The 18,405-nt window shown below is 41.0% G+C and overlaps 1 protein-coding gene across 1 annotated transcript in view; it reads left to right on the top strand.

Moving 5' to 3' along the window:
- The window catches only part of FAM155A (family with sequence similarity 155 member A), a 610,649-nt gene that overhangs the window by 194,661 nt on the left and 397,583 nt on the right, over window positions 1–18,405 (top strand). The gene's annotated exons all lie outside the window — the stretch shown is intronic.

The following is an 18,405-nucleotide window of genomic DNA, read 5'->3' as shown; positions in this document are numbered from 1 at the left end:
AGGAGGAGGGTTTGGCTGTCTGTTAGGAAATGGGTTAGAAATAAAAGGTTTAATGAGGGAAACGTGAAATGAGGAATGTATCTTCCAATCTGGGGGTAGAAGTAATTTTACAGCGTTAGGATTGATCAAATGGGATATTTGGAATGGTCCAACGAATTGAGTGCCTAATTTTTTTGAAGGTACTTTAAGGTGAAGATTTCGGGTGGAAAGCCAAACCAAGTCGCCAACCTTATATTCAGGTGGTGTCGATCTGTGAGAGTCGTAGTATCGCTTTTGCCTTTGTTGGGCAAATTTTAAGTTAGACCGTAAGATGTCTAGTGTGTTCTTTAAAGTCGTGAGATATTGATTAACTGCTGGAACACTGTTTGGGGGGTGATTGGTTGGGAGACTGTTGGGGTGGAAACCATAATTGACAAAAAATGGTGTAAATCGAGAGGAAGAACTGGCAGAATTGTTATAAGAGAATTCAGCAAGGGGTAGTAATTGAAACCAATCATCTTGTAGATGTGTACAGTAACATCGTAAGTATTGTTCAAGGATTTGGTTAACTCGTTCAGTTTGTCCATTTGTTTGTGGGTGGTATGCAGTGGACATGCGGTGGTCAATTTGCAGAGTATTACATAAAGCCTTCCAAAATTTAGAAATAAATTGAGTTCCACGATCAGATATGATTTGAGAGGGTAGTCCATGTAATTTAAGAACATTGGAAATGAAAGCTTTTGCAGTTTCATGGGAAGTTGGTAACTTCTTCAAAGGAGTGAAGTGTGCCATTTTGGTCAAAAGGTCTACTGTGACCATGATAGTGTTAGCACCGTTTGATTTAGGGAGTTCAACAATAAAGTCCATCGACTCAACTTCTCACGGTCTGTTGGGCACTGGAATAGAAGTGAGTAGACCAGAAGGGGGTCTCCTAGAATGCTTGTTACGAGCACAAATCTCACATGAATTAACATAAGTGTGGATTGTTTTAGTCATATTAGGCCACCAGTAGTCTCTCTTAACAAGATGGATGGTTTTATTGATTCCGGGATGGCCGGCTAATGGTGAATCATGAAGATGTTTGAGAAGTGTAATTTGTAATTTAGGAGGAACAAAAATCTTATTATTGAAAGTATACACTCCATCTGGCAGTCTGGTAAGATTTTTTGGTAGACAAGAGAGATCTTTGGAGAGTGACTGTGAGATTAACTGTCTAAAAGACGAGGAGATTCCAATGAAACGGTCTGAAGGAATTATAGATAGAGGAGGAATCTCAGTGCTCTGGTTTTCATGCATGCGGGACAAAGAGTCAGCCTTGATGTTCTGTGAACCAGGCCTATAAGATATGTAAAAATTAAACCTGTCAAAGAATAAACTCCACCTAACTTGACGGGCAGAGAGTGTCTTACATGTTTTCAAATGCTGTAAATTACGGTGGTCTGTAAGGATGGTAATTGGGTGTGTACTACCCTCCAATAGGTGCCTCCAATTTTGTAGTGCATCTTTAATTGCAAGAAGTTCTTTTTCACCAATGGGGTAATTCTTCTCTGCTGAAGACAAGGTCCTTGAAAAAAAAGCTACTGGGTGTAGAGGCTCAGATAGACTTGGACGTTGAGAAAGTATAGCTCCAAGAGCATAATGAGAGGCGTCTACTTCCACAGTGAAGTGGTATTGTGGGTTGGGTAATTGTAAGATGGGAGCTGAAGTGTAGCATTGTTTAAGAGTGTCAAAAGAAATCTGGGCTTCCTTTGACCATGTAAAAGGTATCTTCGTGCTAGTAAGGGCACTCAATGGTTTGACAATTGCTGAAAAATCTTTGATGAATTTGCGATAGTAGTTTAAGAAACCGAGAAAACGTTGAAGGGCCTTCCTAGAGTTGGGAGTTGGCCAGGAGAGGATACATTCTACTTTAGAGGGTTCCATCTGGATGCCCTGAGGAGTAATATGGTATCCAAGGAAGGAAATACTTGACTGACTGAAAACGCATTTTTCTAGTTTGGCATATAAAGAATGCGTTCTGAGCCTGGCCAAAACCCAACGGACATGTTTAGTGTGTTCCTCAAGTGTATCAGAGTAAATCAGGATGTCATCCAAGTATATAACAACACAGATGTCAAGCAGATCTCGGAAAATGTCATTTATGAACCACTGAAAAGTGGCGGGTGCGTTACACAGACCGAATGGCATTACAGTGTATTCAAAGAGACCGTATCTAGTCTTGAAAGCGGTCTTCCACTCATCCCCTGGACGAATCCTGATCAGGTTATAGGCACCCCTAAGGTCTAGTTCTGTGAAAACTTTTGAAGTTTGAAGACGTTCGATGAGTTCTGGAATGAGAGGAAGAGGGTAGCGATTCTTAATAGTGATGCTATTTAGACGACGGTAGTCAATGATCGGACGTAGAGAACCATCTTTATTTTTAACGAAAAACATAGCTGCACTCGCAGGAGATGTGGATGGTCTGATAAAACCCCTTTTCAAGTTTTCATCAAGGTAATCCTTCAGGTGTACGAGTTCTGGTTGGGATAGAGGATAAATACGTGCAGTTGGAACAGGAGTATCAGGAATGAGATCTATAGGACAGTCGTAAATACGATGGGGCGGAAGAATCTCTGCCTTGGTTTTACTAAAAACATCTGAGAAATCTTGTAGATAGTTAGGGAGATCTATTGAGTCAACTGTTGTGGACAGAATCGAAAGAATAGGGTAGCAATTCTCCTGGCAATATGTAGAATTTAGATTAAGTGAGAGGTTAGTCCAAAGGAAAGTTGGCTGATGGAGTATTAACCAAGGTAATCCTAGGACTATTGGAAATAATGGAGATGGAATGACATCAAAGACAAGAGTCTCTGTATGGTTATTGCCACAAGTGACCAGTAGGGGTGAGGTTTGAGAGGAAATAGGGCCCGAAATGGAACTTGAACCGTCAATAAAAGTGACAGAGAGAGGATTTTGTTTAACCATACAAGGAATTTTATTAGACTTTACAATTCCTAAATCAATGAAATTTCCGCAGGCGCCGGTATCCACCATTGCATCAATGCTAAGTCTTTCTTGATCCCACTGTAAGGTAAGAGTGACATAAACAAAACGATTAGTAGTATTTCCTGTTGGATTAGTCTTACTTATGTTTAAAAAGTTACCTTCGGAATTCTTCTTGAGGAGTGGGCAAGTGGAGACCATGTGGTCTGGAGCGGAACAGTAGAGGCAGAGGTTATGAGCTCTGCGGCGTTGTTTCTCAGCAAATGATAAAGGAGCCCTGACAGCTCCAAGTTCCATTGGAACCTCTTTTGGGGGAGATTTAGATCTTCTGAATTGTGGGGGAAGATAAGTGTTGAAGCGTTCAGCCTTCCTTTCACGGAGACGTCGGTCAATGGTAAGGGATAAATGCATGAGGTCCTCAAGGGATGGAGGAAGCTCTACACGAGCTATCTCATCCTTCATAGATTCGGATAGTCCTAATCTGAATTGATTACGAAGAGCAATATCTGTCCATTGTGTTTCTCTACTCCAACACTTGAATTCCGAAATAAAATCCTCTACGGGTCTTTTCCCCTGTTTGAAGCTCCTGATAAAGTTCTCTGCAGTAAGTTGTTTGTTTGGATCTTCATATAGAAGTGACATCTCATCCAAAAATGTATTGAAAGCCCCCAATAAATCACCATGTTCTTCCACATATGCATCAGCCCAGATTCTAGGTTCTCCTTTTAGGTAGGATATAAGTGTAAGGATACGAACCCTATCTGAATGGTAGGTGCGGGGGCGTAAATCAAACATGAGACGGCAAGCACTAATGAATTGGCGAAAAATTTTCCGGTCCCCTGAAAAGGGTTCTGGGGGGCAGACCTTAGGTTCAGGTCTCTCTCGGGGTAATGCAAGGTTTTGGTTGCGTAATGTTTCATTTTCAAAACGTAATTCATTCATAGTAGTAGTGAGGTTATCCACTCTTTGTGTAAGTCCAACTAGGTGGTTAGCAAGATCTGCTGGATCCATGGTTCCTATCTTGTATGGTTTTAATGAGGTTTGGTTATTATGTAACACTCCTGACAATTTATTAATAACAGGTATGATGGGAACTCAGCAGAAAGAGGTTTCTCAGGGTAACCACCAATGCACTCTCTTATGTATCAGAAAGTTTAGGGGTTAAATCATCACAACCTCATGTGAGTATAAAAGTATACGAGCTATCCCAGCAAAAGCTGAAGTATGGAGATGATATTAAAGTCAAAATCAAGATGAAATCAGACTGTATTAACTTTGATACACAGTATAATTGAGAAAAGTCTGTATGCAGCAAGTATTTAAACTCTGGCAGTCATATTGTTAATTCACAATATTATGGAGTAGTTTTATCTATAGAAAACAATCCCTCAGTTTGTGGTTAGAATAGAGCCCAAAAGGATCAGCATTCATTAGTACAATCCCAACAGCTTGAGGACAACAGATATCTGGTTACAATGCAGGGAACTATCGTAATTCAAGATACTTGCGGTTCAGCTGGTAGTAGTTGTTCACCAGAGGATGAATGTAGTTGCTAGGTAAAAGGGTCCAAGAATCCTGGAAGCAATGGTTCTCCTGTCAAGCTGAGGCTGGGTGTAGTAACAAACAGGCATGCAGCATGTGGATTAGAGAGGTAGAGATCTGAGGTATGGATATTGGCAGGAGAGGAGTACAGCAGTGGTTCCAGGGCTCGGTGCTGGGAGGTAGTGTTCCTTGAGTGGCGGCAGGGATCCGACAGAATAACCGAACACCCTACCGCCATCTCTAAGGAGTTTAAATAGCCCCGAATTCGCGGGGAAATCGAGGAAGGACGCAGAGTCGCACTTCCGCGTTCCACGCTGGAGCGCAAACGTCCGCGCACCGGAAATGACGCAGATGTCTTGCAGAACGGAGCGCAGCTGCTTGTAGAAGGCTCAGCTGTGCTCGTTCTGTACAGGGAAACATCAGAGATGTTACACCTGCCGGGAAAACCGGTTGTTTGTACGAGGCTTTATAGAGTTTTCTTTTGTAGGATGTCACCTCACAGGGAAATTAAAAGTGCAAAGGGCATCCCTTGACTTCCGTATCTTCACCTTACCTGTGCTCAATAGCAGCTCCCTGCTTCTTTGCACTTTGCCTTATATGGGAAAGGTGACAGTGTCTCTTTAAGAACTACATTAGATGGTAAATCTGCTGCTAGAGCACCACAGCAGTAACAGAATTGCTAAAAAAATTCAACTCAATTTACCACCCACTTCTCCTCAAAAAAACGAAATTCCCGTGGTCTCTGTGACTATACTCTTTGTTGGTTCTCATCTTACCTAAATCACCATACCTCAAGTGTCACTTACAACTCTACCTCCTCCTCACTTCTTTCTTTTTCTGTCATGGTCCCCCAAAGTTCTGTTCTTGGATCTTTCTTATTCTGGATCTACACCTCCTCCCTGGGTCAGATGATAGCTTCCCACAGCTTCCAATATAATTTCTCAGCTGATGATGATGCCCAAATCCATCTTTCTACCCATCAGTTTCTTCTTGCTAATTTACTAGCAGACATATCAGTATGGATGTCATAGCACTCAAACTCAATATTTGCAAAACTGAGCGTAAAATATTTCTTCACCCATATGTCCCTTCCCTTGACAACTTCTGTCGAGATTGAAGGCACACCTATCAATCAGTCACTGCATACTAGAATATTAGGTGTAATCCTGGGTAATCCTGAAATTTGTGCTCTTCTTTTCGGCCCACATCCAATCCTTGCCACCTCAACCTCTGTAACATCTCGAAAGTATGCCCCTTCCAAACCAACAACCACAAAGCTTGTTCAAATTCACTCCCTGGTTATCTCTCGCCTATATTTTCCTCTTTATTGGCTTAGCTTTTGTAAAGATATCTACCCCTCCATCATAAATGCTGCTTCAAGACTCACCCACTTTACCAACCATTTGGTGTCTGCTACCTTTCTCTGCCAATCCCTCAATTTGCAAGGACTTACTTGCATTCAGTGCAAAGTGTCCATTGTGCTGCTAGCTGGTAAAATCCAGAAAGACGGGTTAGGCTGATTGTATTTACCTGGAAGTTTACAGCTGTGGAGGTATGGGGATGTGAGGGTCAGAGGACTTTGAATTTCAACTAAGAGAGCAGACGGCAGCACAAGGAATACTTCACATTAAATGCAAGTACAATCCCCTGTGATAAAAAAAATTAAGGCTTTAGCATTATGTGCTGCTGTGCAGGCACTGGTTGGTTTTGCCTCCCTCTCACTAAAATTTGCAAAGGTTTACTGAATCCCCCAAGTAGCTCCTAACATAGTTGCTAAAGCCTTTAAAGATTTTTCGGTCTTGCCTAATGTCGTTTTTTTCCATCCTGATGATCTGATCATAGCTGTACACATGGTCAGAGTGTGGTATAAATGTGTACTATATAATATAATCGTTTGATCTTTGCCCTAAGCACAGCACCAATTCCAGAGTGAAAATGTTGTTGTTTTCGTTGTAGAAACTGATAAACTGGGGTCATGATTGTCTTCATAGAGCCAGTAGGTTGGAACAAATCAAATCAAACATATGAGTTGCTTTGTGTTTTATTTGTTAGGAATGTATCTCAAAGTTTACCTCCTTGGTTGGCTTTCATCTCTGAGATTAATTTAGGAATGAATAGGATGCCCATAATGTCTGTAGATATTATTGTTTACACTGCAACCAAAATTGTGAATGCTCAGCTTGACTTAAATTAAGGTAAAATGTTTGTTTATGAAACAGAATGAGATGAGCAATAGCTTTGTATTTATTGCACCTGGAATTGTGGTGCTATTTTGGGAGATTAAGTAGCAGTTTATAAATAGAAAGGAGCAAATTACTTTTCTTGCTCAGCTGTTATTGCTAGCTGAACTGTCTGATTTCAGTTTTTTTTTCATGGAAAACAAACTATGCAGTGAATATTTAAAGCCCAAATAAACCTTTAGTTGAAATTACATAAATATATTACAGGTGCATAAAAACCAAAAAAATCCCTTTGTGAAATGATGCTTACTTTGTGACACTTTACTTGTATCTTCTTACCTGCAGTTTTATTTGTAAGAACGTTAATCCAGTTTTGATTTTATCTTAAAGTGGAGTTCCACCCATTTTTTTATGTTTGTCTGTGCTGCGTGCTCTAATCTCATAGTGTTCAGAATGGACAATTTTTATTTAATTTGTTGCTTGTAAATACCTTTATTTTGTAGTCCTTCATTACTTCCTCCTCCTTATTTGCCTAGGCTATTTGCAAGGGTTTCTGGGATAGGCATCATGTTTCCCAGTAGTCCTTGCAAACCTGACTGAAACCTATTACATTGCTTGTGCACTGAGCATGTGCGAGATATGCAAAGCTGAAATCCAGGAAGTCATACAGTCTGGCTTCATGATGCCCACACTTAAGATGGCCACGGTCTATTTCTAGATTATAAACTATCTAAATGCTGTAACAACCTAACAGAACGGACCTTAGTTTACAGACTAACTTTACTAGAATACATTAAGCTTGTGTATTACAGGGGTATTTATATTTAAAAAGTGAAATTGTGGGTGGAACTCCCCTTTAATGTATTGTATGAACACTGTTTTATGTATTTATTTACTTTTGCTGTTTTTTTTTCTCTGTCCTCCCCCCACCAGTTAACCTATGGGCTGAATGTCGGGAGACATTTGCCGGTTCAGAAAAAAAATGTCCTACATTTGGCTTATATGTATGTCGGTCTGTTATACAGCAGCCGGCTATTCAGGTTCTGTCAGACGAGCATGCTCGAAAGCCAGCAGCCGGCCGATTCCCGATCAGTGCTCTGGTGGGGGGCCACCCCCCTGCCTGAACACAACAGCTCAGCGGGGGAGATCTCTGTACTAAAACCTGTGTTGTCAGGGGCAGGGCTTGTATCTGTATGTATATAAATAATGCTGTTATTCTGAGGATGTTATAGCTATGATTAAAGCTACACACCGAAAGACGCAAGCCCTGTATTATTTTGTACCACACGAGGATTAATAAACTAATTTATTACGGAAGCTCGAGCTGCTGGCTTTCTTTCACCTACATGCTTGCTTGGATGCCAGGAGGACACTACACTGCTCACCACCTCAGGGAATTACAACAGGTGTTTTCCACTATATTTAAATAAGTTTCAGGGCATGGATTTTTTCTCAAGTCCTCCAGAAACATGCAAAGGGAGGCAGGAACAACCAAAACCGCAAAGGACAATCAAGAGAAAATTAATAATTAGATTAAAAGGATACAAGAACATAAGATAGAAAGAGTACAATAACAATGTTTTGCGTTACATTTAAACTAGGAGTAAACGAAAAGACAAAATAAAGGGGGTGAATACAAGGCACCCCAAAATGTGCTCAATAATCCAATAGTACAGAACATATCAGTAGGGTTAAAACCATAAACACGAAAGTCTAGTGCACTGTAGTGAATAAAACTACCAAATAATGTCTTGTCCCCCCCACCAAAAAAAAAATAACCCCTTAGCACAGATCGTACGCACATATGCAGACTCGGCTTGAAGGAATTATACCAGGGTAATGCAGCTGCAGGCATCAGCCCGGTACAATTCTTTAGAGCTGGCGGTCGGCTTTTTAGTGATAACAACTGATGTGGCTAAAGGCCACTCGGCTGTTATCCTAAAGGAGCAGGAAGAGACGTCCCTCCCCTCCCACCACCTTCCGCCGCTCTTCCTGGGCCTTCTGTCCCATCGGGAGTCCCCATCCACGATCCGGCACTTCCGCCGGCTAAGCTGTGATTGGAATGAAGCCAGAAGAAGCATTAATCTAGTCTCCTATGTAAAAACATGAAGAGATGTCACAACGTCACTTGTGGTTTACTCGGCTGCCGATGGCACAGATTAAAAAATAATTACAGTATTTAGAATCACCATTTTTGGCAATGTGAATACTTTGCAAAGGAGGGATTTGGAGTCTTTTAGACCCCCGATCCCTCCATAAAGAATACCTGTCACCACCTATTACTGTCACAAGGGATATTTGCATTGATCAGTGATCAGATTTTTTTTTTAGGGACAATGTAAAAAAATAAAAATAAATAAGAAAAAAAAATAAAATAAATTAAAGCGCCCCCATCCCTGCGTGCTCGCGCAGGAAAGAAAATACATGCGCAGGTCGCTCCCACATATGCAAACTATGTTCAAATCACACATGTGAGGTATCGCCGCTATCATCAGAGTGAGAGCAATAATTCTGGCAAAAGACCTTCTCTGCAACTCTAACCTGGCAACCGTTACATTTTTTTTGAGATTTTTAGGTACCATAGTTTGTCGCCATTCCACAAGTGTGCACAATTTCAAAGCATGACAAGTACCCCTGATGACGTTACATATAATGAAACGATCATAGGGCGATACACACACACTGTTTGCACAGGAGCACTTTAGTGATCAATTTATGAACTTTGCACTTTATGAATATATTATATTTTACACTTTTGCATAAGGAGATTTTTGGATTGAATAATATTTTGATTGGATTTTCTGTTCACTTGTTTTGCATATATGTCATATATGGTGTTTTACACATTGTAATTTATTTAGTGCTGCACTTTTAGGACATACATCAAAGCATGACATGTTAGGTATCCATTTACTCGGCATAACATCCTCTTTCACGTTATATTAATAAAATGGGCTAACATTACTGTTTAGTTTTTTTTTTCATTCATGAAAGTGTCTTTTTTTTTCCAATTAACTGCATTTGAAGACTGCTTCACAAATACCATGTGACATAAAATATTGCAATGTTCGCCATTTTATTCTCTATAGTCTTTGCTTAAAACATATACATAATGTTTGAGGTTTCTAAGTAATTTTCTAGCAAAAAATATGGATTTTAATTTGTAAGCAACACATGTCAGAAATAGGCTTAGACATGAAAGGGATAACTGAATGGGAAATAAGCATACTAAACGGCAAGAAAGAGACACATATGACCAATCTACATTAAGAGGCCTGGCAGCTAATAGACTTCATAGAAACACAGAAAAATCTGAAAAATGCTAATTTCAGCGTTAGAAATTATGCTTGGTACACAGCAGCAGTATATAATTATGAGCACAAAGACTGTCTGTAAGAGTCTTTCCAACAAAATCAATAATTCACCTAGAGAGAAAGAGGGGAAACAGGAAAAGGGTAAAAGATGAGCAGGAAAAGAGGAATGGAAGAATGGTGTAGGGAAGAGAAAGAAAGAGAGTAATGCCTGTCCACAAGTCCTCCACCACCCATCTGCGTGTCCGCCCCTTGCCATCCGTCACCTGCAAGTAAGTGAGCCAAGAATTCCAAATCTTGTTCAACATTGCCTGTACACTCACTATTTTTTCATTGAGCATGATCCATCTTAATTTGTGCTTTTAATAAAGCCAAATCAGCCGCAGGACTTTTCCAGGCTGTGGTGATTGCTATCTCTGCTGGCAAAAACATATCATAAATCAAGGTTTGAGTATGGCCTCGTACACACGGCCGAGGAACTCGACGTGCCAAACACATCGAGTTCCTCGGCCAGTTCAGCCCTGAAGCCGCCGAGGAGCTCGGCGGGACGAGAGCTCCCATAGAACAACGAGGAAATAGAGAACATGTTCTCTATTTCCTCGTCGAGCTCCTCGTCGGCTTCCTCGGCCGAAAGTGTAAACACGACCAGTTTCCTCGGCAGAATTCAGCCAGAAACTCGGTCGGAAGCTGAATTCTGCCGAGGAAACTGGTCGTGTGTACGGGGCCTTTGTCTTAGGATGTTCTCCACGGCTCATTTATAAGTGCATCCTGAGAATTTCTCGTAATATTAACCATGGTCACTGAATAGATTGAAGAACAGACTCTCGTCCAGAAGCATCTGACCTTGGGGCACGTCCACTATGAATATAAAAGCATTCCCACCTACCCACATCCCCAAAAGCAAGAGGAGGGGGAGCAAAGATACATTTTTGAAAGTTGCTCCAGTACTGAATACCATCTGGTTTTCATGACACCTATATAGATATGGGTATTCTAGGCTCCCCAATCCTTTTCCCCGATTTCCACATTGAGTTTTCCAAGCTATCTGATAAGAAAATTGGGAGGGTGGAGTCATACATAGCCTATACAACATGTATATGCCTCTCCCTGTTGCACTGTATCCTGAAAGCATCTGGTTTCAAATGTCATTCTCAGTGTAATATCAAGGCTTAGTTTTTGAAGAGAGCATAGGTAATGTAAATTGTGCAGTAAATGAAATTGTTCTGTAGGAGGCATCTCTAAATGTTGTACATAGTGTGAAGGAGGGTGTATGCCCCTATGATTAATGAAGTGTCCAGTATGATAAGATATAAGTTCTGTGTCAGTCCACCGCTGAAACTGTTGGTATTGGCAGCCTGGCAGGAACATAGGGCTATTAAAAAGAAGAGCCACGGGGCTATGAGGGGGAGTGAATGCACCATCTCCCACAGGAAGAGTTACATATATTTAGAGAATTTGGAAGTATAGAGCTTAGGATTGTTTTGCAAAATTTTGAGGAGACTCACAAGACCAAGTCAATTGATAAAGGAAGACAAGCCTGAGACTCAAGGAAGAACCAATCTGGTCGATAATGGGTGAAGTGGAGTTGAATTAGTTGAGTTAACTGAGCTGCAATATAATGCTTCTAGAAGTCTGGAACTCCCAAACCCCCTAAATCTTCAGGGACATGAGCGGGCATTGGCTAATATGCTTGCTCTGGTTCCCCAAATAAATAAAAAAATTCTAACTTGAAATTTATGAAGTGCGCACACCGGTACCAGGATAGGCAGGATTCGAAAATAATATAGACGGTTAGTAGAACCGTCATTTTGACCGAGGCAATTCTACCCATCCAAGATCAAGATGCATCAGACCATGTCTCCCCCTCCTCCAGTAGCTTATTGAAAAGAGTTGGGTATAAACGGAGGGCCTGTGGGGGGTACACTTGAAACCTAAGTAGGGCAGGAATGTGGATTGCCATGAAGAAGAGTATTGAGACTTAAGACTCTGTATTACAGAGTCCTCTAGGTTGATATTCATTGCTTCTAACTTGTCCCAGTTGACCAGTAATCCCGAAAGTTTTCCAAACCGGGTTAGGAGAGATAGTAGGTCTGGTAACATTGTGTGGGGAGAGGTAACAAATACTAATACATTGACAGCAAGCTCTGGGTCTGCTAGTTATACCCAATTTTTTTGAGCCTGTACGTATCGCTTTAGCCAGGGTCTCCATACAAATGATGAATAGAAGCATTCATAGCATACATCCCTGTCTAGTGCCTAAAGTTATAGTGATAGGTTCAGTTTTATATCCTCTCAGTGAAATTTGGGCTGTTGGGTAACTATATAAAGAATGTAGAGAGGCTAGAAATTTAGGGCCAAAGTTCCACTTAGCAAAGATTTGGAATAGATAGGACCAGGACATGGTATCAAACACTTTGGGTTGATTTACTAAAGCGAATCCACAAGTGCAGTTGCTGTAGATCTGAGGGGAAGATCTGAAAAGGAGGGGAAGCTCTGCTGATTTTATCATCTATTCACGTGCAAGCTAAAATGCTGTTTTTTATTTTCCTTGCATGTCCCCTTCAGATCTACAACGACTGCACTTCCAGTGCACTTTCAAGTGCACTTGTAGTGCAAAGTGGATTTGCCTTTAGTAAATAACCCCCTTTGTATTTATTTAGCAATAACAGGAGCTCCTTCCTGCATCCCTCCCCATCCCAAGGTACGTATAGTAATGAAATTAAATCAATTATTAATCGCACTTGGTCTGCCGTCTGTCTATGCAGGAGTAAGCCCACTTTATCTGTAAGAATATATTGTGCTATAAAATCATTACAAAAATAATAATAATGCCCTATCATTGGTGTCAGTGGGAGGAATAGTGCCCTGTCGGTGTCAGTGAGAGGAATGGTGCCCTATCATTGGTGTCATTGGGGGGGAATAGTGCCCCATTGGTAATGTCAGTGGGAGGAATAGTGGCCCAAAGGCCAGATAAAGCCAAGCGAATGGCTACATCCTGCCCCCGAGCCATATTTTGCAAACCATTGGCATACTGTATAGCGAGTGGAACTGAAAACCAGAGATTTTACAGTTAGGGTCTTTTAGATCACTATAGGGCTGCTGTCTGCACCAGTGTGTGTACACACCACTTGTTAGGGATTTGACAAAATTCTGCCTTGTGGAGACGAGGTGTTAGCAGAGTGAATCTTTTAATTACATCTTTAATTATCTCTTGACCAATTCCTTTTTTTTCATTTACATAGCTGTTACTTAAATGACTTACTTCTAAGAACAAAGAATTAGTTGCTTCTGAATATAATATACTGTAGTTCGCAACAGAAGTATTCTTGAATGAGTGTCCAGACCATTCCAAGCTAAGTGTAAAAGCATTTCAGCTAAGATAATATCACAGCAAACCCACATGGTGCTGATCTACATATTTCAAATCACATTTTTAAATATTATTGCAAACATTGTGCCATATAATGATGCAGAGGGCCTGAATTAAAGTATGCCAAATTTTAATAAGGCGATGTATTTCCTATTCTGAGATCCTTGAGAATAAGAATAAATTATTCATTTAGATTATTATACATTTTCCTGTCTGAGTGATGATCTCCGTAGCTGCACCATACTTGATTTCAGTTCACTGCCTCAACTTCTGCACTGAAATATTAAAGAAGCCAGTCATAAATATACTGCAGCAAGTGAAAAAAAAGGCTGGAGGCAGTTAACCACATGGAAAAGTCCTTTTTGTCATTTGTATGGTGATATAAGAATAAGAAAAAAACGATAGTCTCAGTTTAGCGAAGGTTGCCTTTTGCATATTTATCACATGTATTAAAAGTTAATGGAGGTAGGGAAGTAGGGATGTGCTGGCACAGTATATATTGTGGTACTTGGCTTCAAATTTCTGGAGGCTCTGTGTACAAATATACGAACAGTGAATCTCTGTCTTACAGAGCCTGGTGTTCTACAGACAGCAACTTACAGTTTGGGTAGAGAAAAATACAAGGTGGTTACTTTAGATTCGAAAAAAAATGCTTTACTGAAAGGAGTTAAAGTGGCTGTAAAGTGTAAACCCTTACATATACCATGTGAAGTGACTAGCCTCAGGTGATACGTAGATACGTAGAAATTAATCACATCCTCCGACATAAGTTGTACCTGTTTATCAACTTTATTCTCTAGAGCTGTCAGAAAACAGCCTGAAGTTACACTCTGCAGAACTCAGTGAGGAGAGCTCAGAAAGATTGGAGGATAGGGACACCCCCTCTCTCCCTTACACAGCACACAGGAACTCATGCAGATGGCAGAGAAATGAGGCAGCAGACAGAAATGACACAAGGTGCTCTGGATTGAGACAAGTACACACTATTGAGGTATATCCTTTGTTCATATTTCATGTCTGGGGTTTACAACCACTTTAATAAGGAGCGTGTTTTGGGAGAATGCTCTCTTTTCACTGGGGGGTGGGGGACACAAAAATTATAAAGAGACTTCCAAAAGGTAACTCATCCCCGATGGGTCTCTAAAGGAATACTTTTATTGAATGATTTATTTGTGGGTCCCTCCCTTAAAGGGACATTAAAGGTTCGTTTTTTATTAGATCAATTGATTGCTGTAAGCAAGAGCATTTAAATATCACTTACCTCGTTTTTCCTTTTGACCTCCAAAATACAGTAATCCAGGTTTGAAAATGCCATTTCCTGTCTCTCCTCTTCTTGCTTTCCACCAGCATCTGAGCCGTTTTGCATGGTGGAAAGCTGAATGTGCTCACCCCCTCCCTATGACTACAGCCCTGCGTGTAGATGCTCTCTTATCCCTCACAGGCATGGAGGCTAAGCCTAATGGGAACTGTAGTTCCCATTAGGCCGTGATGTAGCAAGAATGAATGCGCACCGCAAACCAGGAAGTCAGTGAGAATAATGATTCAGGAGTGACGGAGGTGAATAAAACAGCTCGATTTCAACAGGTATCAAACTAGTTATAATGCAAAACATTACTTTTTACTTTATCAGCTACTGTCAGACTTTAATTTAAGAGGAAAATATTTTTGTCTTTACAACCCCTTTAAAGCCTTTAGGACATTAAACTGGAATATGGAGTTTCACAAATACCTGCACATTGCACATTTTTTACACAATAACACACATTTTACTGCTCTCTTAACTTGGGTGCTGCTCAATATCATAAAACAACTAACACTAACATAAAAGATATGTCACCATTTTATTCCGTTCTTCACGATAAAGCTGAATTTATTAAATCATCATCCATTGTAGTCTGGTAACAGGAATTAGGGGTTGAATAACCTGCTGAGAAATGTCAGAAGGCTTTGTGTACCACTGTGCTTTGTGTATACAACAACTAGAAGCACAGATTTATGGGAATTATACCAGAAGTTCCTGCTACACTGGTTCTTGACCCCTTATCACATTGCCAAATTTTCCCCACATATATCCCCCAACTGCTGGAGAAATTGTGGTGCCCCCAGCATTTATTTCACATACTATGGGCATGCCCTTACCTTTCCAACTTTTGGCCAATGGATTTTCACACTATTGCACATGTGGTGAATTTTGTGATTCCTATATCCCTGGAAATGGCATTGCTCTCTTTGGGTATAGATACTGTCCCACCCTCCCATAGAAGTCTAGTGACTTATATATTGTTGGCAGCAAACCTAACTCCAGTTAGGCATGGGAAAGACTCCAATAATGGAGAAGTGATCCAAACAACTAATCTACATGCCCATTTTTGAAATATTCTTTGCATCATCTATTGGGAAAAACCAAGTAGCGCTTAACCTTTGGAACCCCTGATTACTGCAGTACTGTTGGTCCTCACATACTTGATTAATACATATTATTAGGTTTGATTTCCTAAATGATATGCGTGATATGGTCCTTGCCTGTGCTTTTATCTTTATCTTTGTCTGATCCCCTACTTTGCCCTGGGATTCAAACAGGTTTGCACTAATTTAGTATGTGACTACTGTTATACTCTCTTTAATTCTTGCTTATTGTTGCTTTTTCAGGCAAAAATGTTTGTACTTTTTATATAAAACTTTAATAAAGATATGTTGAAAATAAAAGTTAATTCATCTATGCATATATGTATAAAATGTGCTGAAGGGAAGTACATAAAAATATGCTAAATGAAAGAAGTTGAAGTTGTTAAAATCTTGATAATAAGCAGTTCACTTGTAGATACATGGGATACCTGTATACAGAATCAAAATCTGATTTTTTTGGCCAATATATACAGGCATATATCTTGTTTTAGATTTGTATTCCCTTTATTTTCACTTGGCAATCCAGCCTGCCACTTTTGCTGGACAGCTTGGTCTGTTAAAGGAAGGGGAAAAATAACAGAATTACTGGTTGGATCACTAGATGAACATGATGGGAATAAAAAAAGCACACAATGGATTTGAATGAAGCCTTCACATATAAGAATTGTTAAGCTACAAAATAATACATTTTTGTTTTTGGATTTAGTACAACTTTATGTCTGTACTGTACTGTAGGGGGGAAGTTGAAACACTTGTATGTAACACTTGTGTCCATTTAAAAAACACTTCTCAATGTTTTCATGTCATAGCAACTCATTACTCTGACGTTCCTTAAATATTTCTTAGTTCATGGTGCTGTTTATACAGCTAGGATGCAATTTTGACACTATACTCCCTTTCTGTATCAATATTTTCCTCTCCTCTGCCATCAAGTCTTGAACAGTTTGTATATGAAGCAATACTGCTAACATAACCAAAGGATATTTTTAGGATGAAATTTCCTGGTAGCATCCAGTCTTATTAATTCAGTTTTGAATATTGCCTCCAGAGCAGGCTGTCAAATGTCAAGCCAAGATATATGCTGTGGTAACATTTGCCAAGTTCTTTTTAACATTTCTGTATTAATTAGTAGACATTTATATTGCTATAATATTTGTAACTTTTTCTATATCTAACTAATATGTTGTGAAGGAGTGATTAGCTATTATGAGTGCACAAACCAATATAATCAGATGATCTGTCTATGTACTGTGGGTGTACTGTGACTGAGCGTGTGGTCTGTGTGCTGTTACCGAATGTGAAGCCTTTCTGTGGGCAGTGACTGAGCGTGTGGTCTGTGTTCTGTGCACTGAATATGCAACATTTCTGTGGACTGTGATTGAGCGTGCAGTCTGTCTGTGTGCTGTGACTGAATGCACAACCTTTCTGTGTTGTGACTGAGTGTATGGTTTGTCTGTGTGCTGTTACTGTACGTGCAACCTTTCTGTGGGCTGTTTCTGAGCATGTGGTCTGTCTGTGTGCTGTGACTGAATACACAACCTTTCTGTGTTGTGACTGAGTGTATGGTTTGTCTGTGTGCTGTTACTGTACGTGCAACCTTTCTGTGGGTTGTGTCTGAGCATGTGGTCTGTCTGTGTGCTGTGACTGATGTGCAACTTTTCTGTTGGCTGTATAGTCTGTCTAGGTGCTGTTTCTTTACATGCGTTCTCTTTAAGGCTGTGACTGAGAGTGTGGTCTGTCTGTGTGCTGTATTAAATGTACAGCCTGTCTATGGGCTGTGTCTGAGTATGTGGTCTGTCTGTGTGTTGTATTGAATGTACAGCCTTTCTATGGGCTGTGTCTGAGTGTTTGGTCTGTCTGTGTGTTGTATTGAATGTACAGCTTTTCTATGGGCTGTGTCTAAGTGTGTGGTCTGTCTGTGTGCTGTTACTAAATGTGCAGCCTTTCTGTGGGCTGTGTCTGAGTGTGTGGTCTGTCTGTGTGCTGTTACTGAATGTACAGCCTTTCTGTGGGCTGTGAATGAGCGTATGGTCTGTGTGTGTGCTACGACTGATGTGCAACCTCTGTGTAGACTGTAACTGAGAGTATGATCTCTGTGTGTGCTTTTACTGAATGTGGGGCCTTTCTGTGATTGGTGACTGAGAGTGTAGTCTGTCTGTGTGCCGTTACTGAACATGCAACCTATGTATGGACTGTGACTGAATGTGTGGTCTGTCTGTGTGCTGTTACAGAATGTGTGGCCTTTCTGTGGGCAGTGACCAGGCCCGTCGGAACCCGACAGGCAAAGCAAGAATTTGCCTCGGGCCCCCGAGCTGGCCAGGGGGCCCCCGAGCTGGCCAGGGGCCCCAGCAGGGAGGGCCCTTGCCGCACCGCTGCATCCTCCTGCAGTCCGGTCGGCCGTGTACCATAACCGCGCGGCACAGCAGAATCAGGTTCCTGTTCCCGGCCGGACTGACAGGAAGTGCACACATTTTTTTCAGTCCGGCCCCGGGAACAGCAAACTGAATCTCCTGTTCCGCGCGGTAATGTTACACGGCCGACCGGACTGCAGGAGGACGCAGCGATGCAGCAAGGGCCCTCCCTGCTGGGGCCCCTGTGCGGACACCAACATCTGCCGGCGTGTGCGTGGTGCGAG

This window comes from Rana temporaria, chromosome 2 (assembly GCF_905171775.1).
Source record: "Rana temporaria chromosome 2, aRanTem1.1, whole genome shotgun sequence".
NCBI lineage: Eukaryota > Metazoa > Chordata > Amphibia > Anura > Ranidae > Rana > Rana temporaria.
Note: the sequence above shows the minus strand (reverse complement) of the source record. Positions and strands in the feature narration are given on the sequence as shown.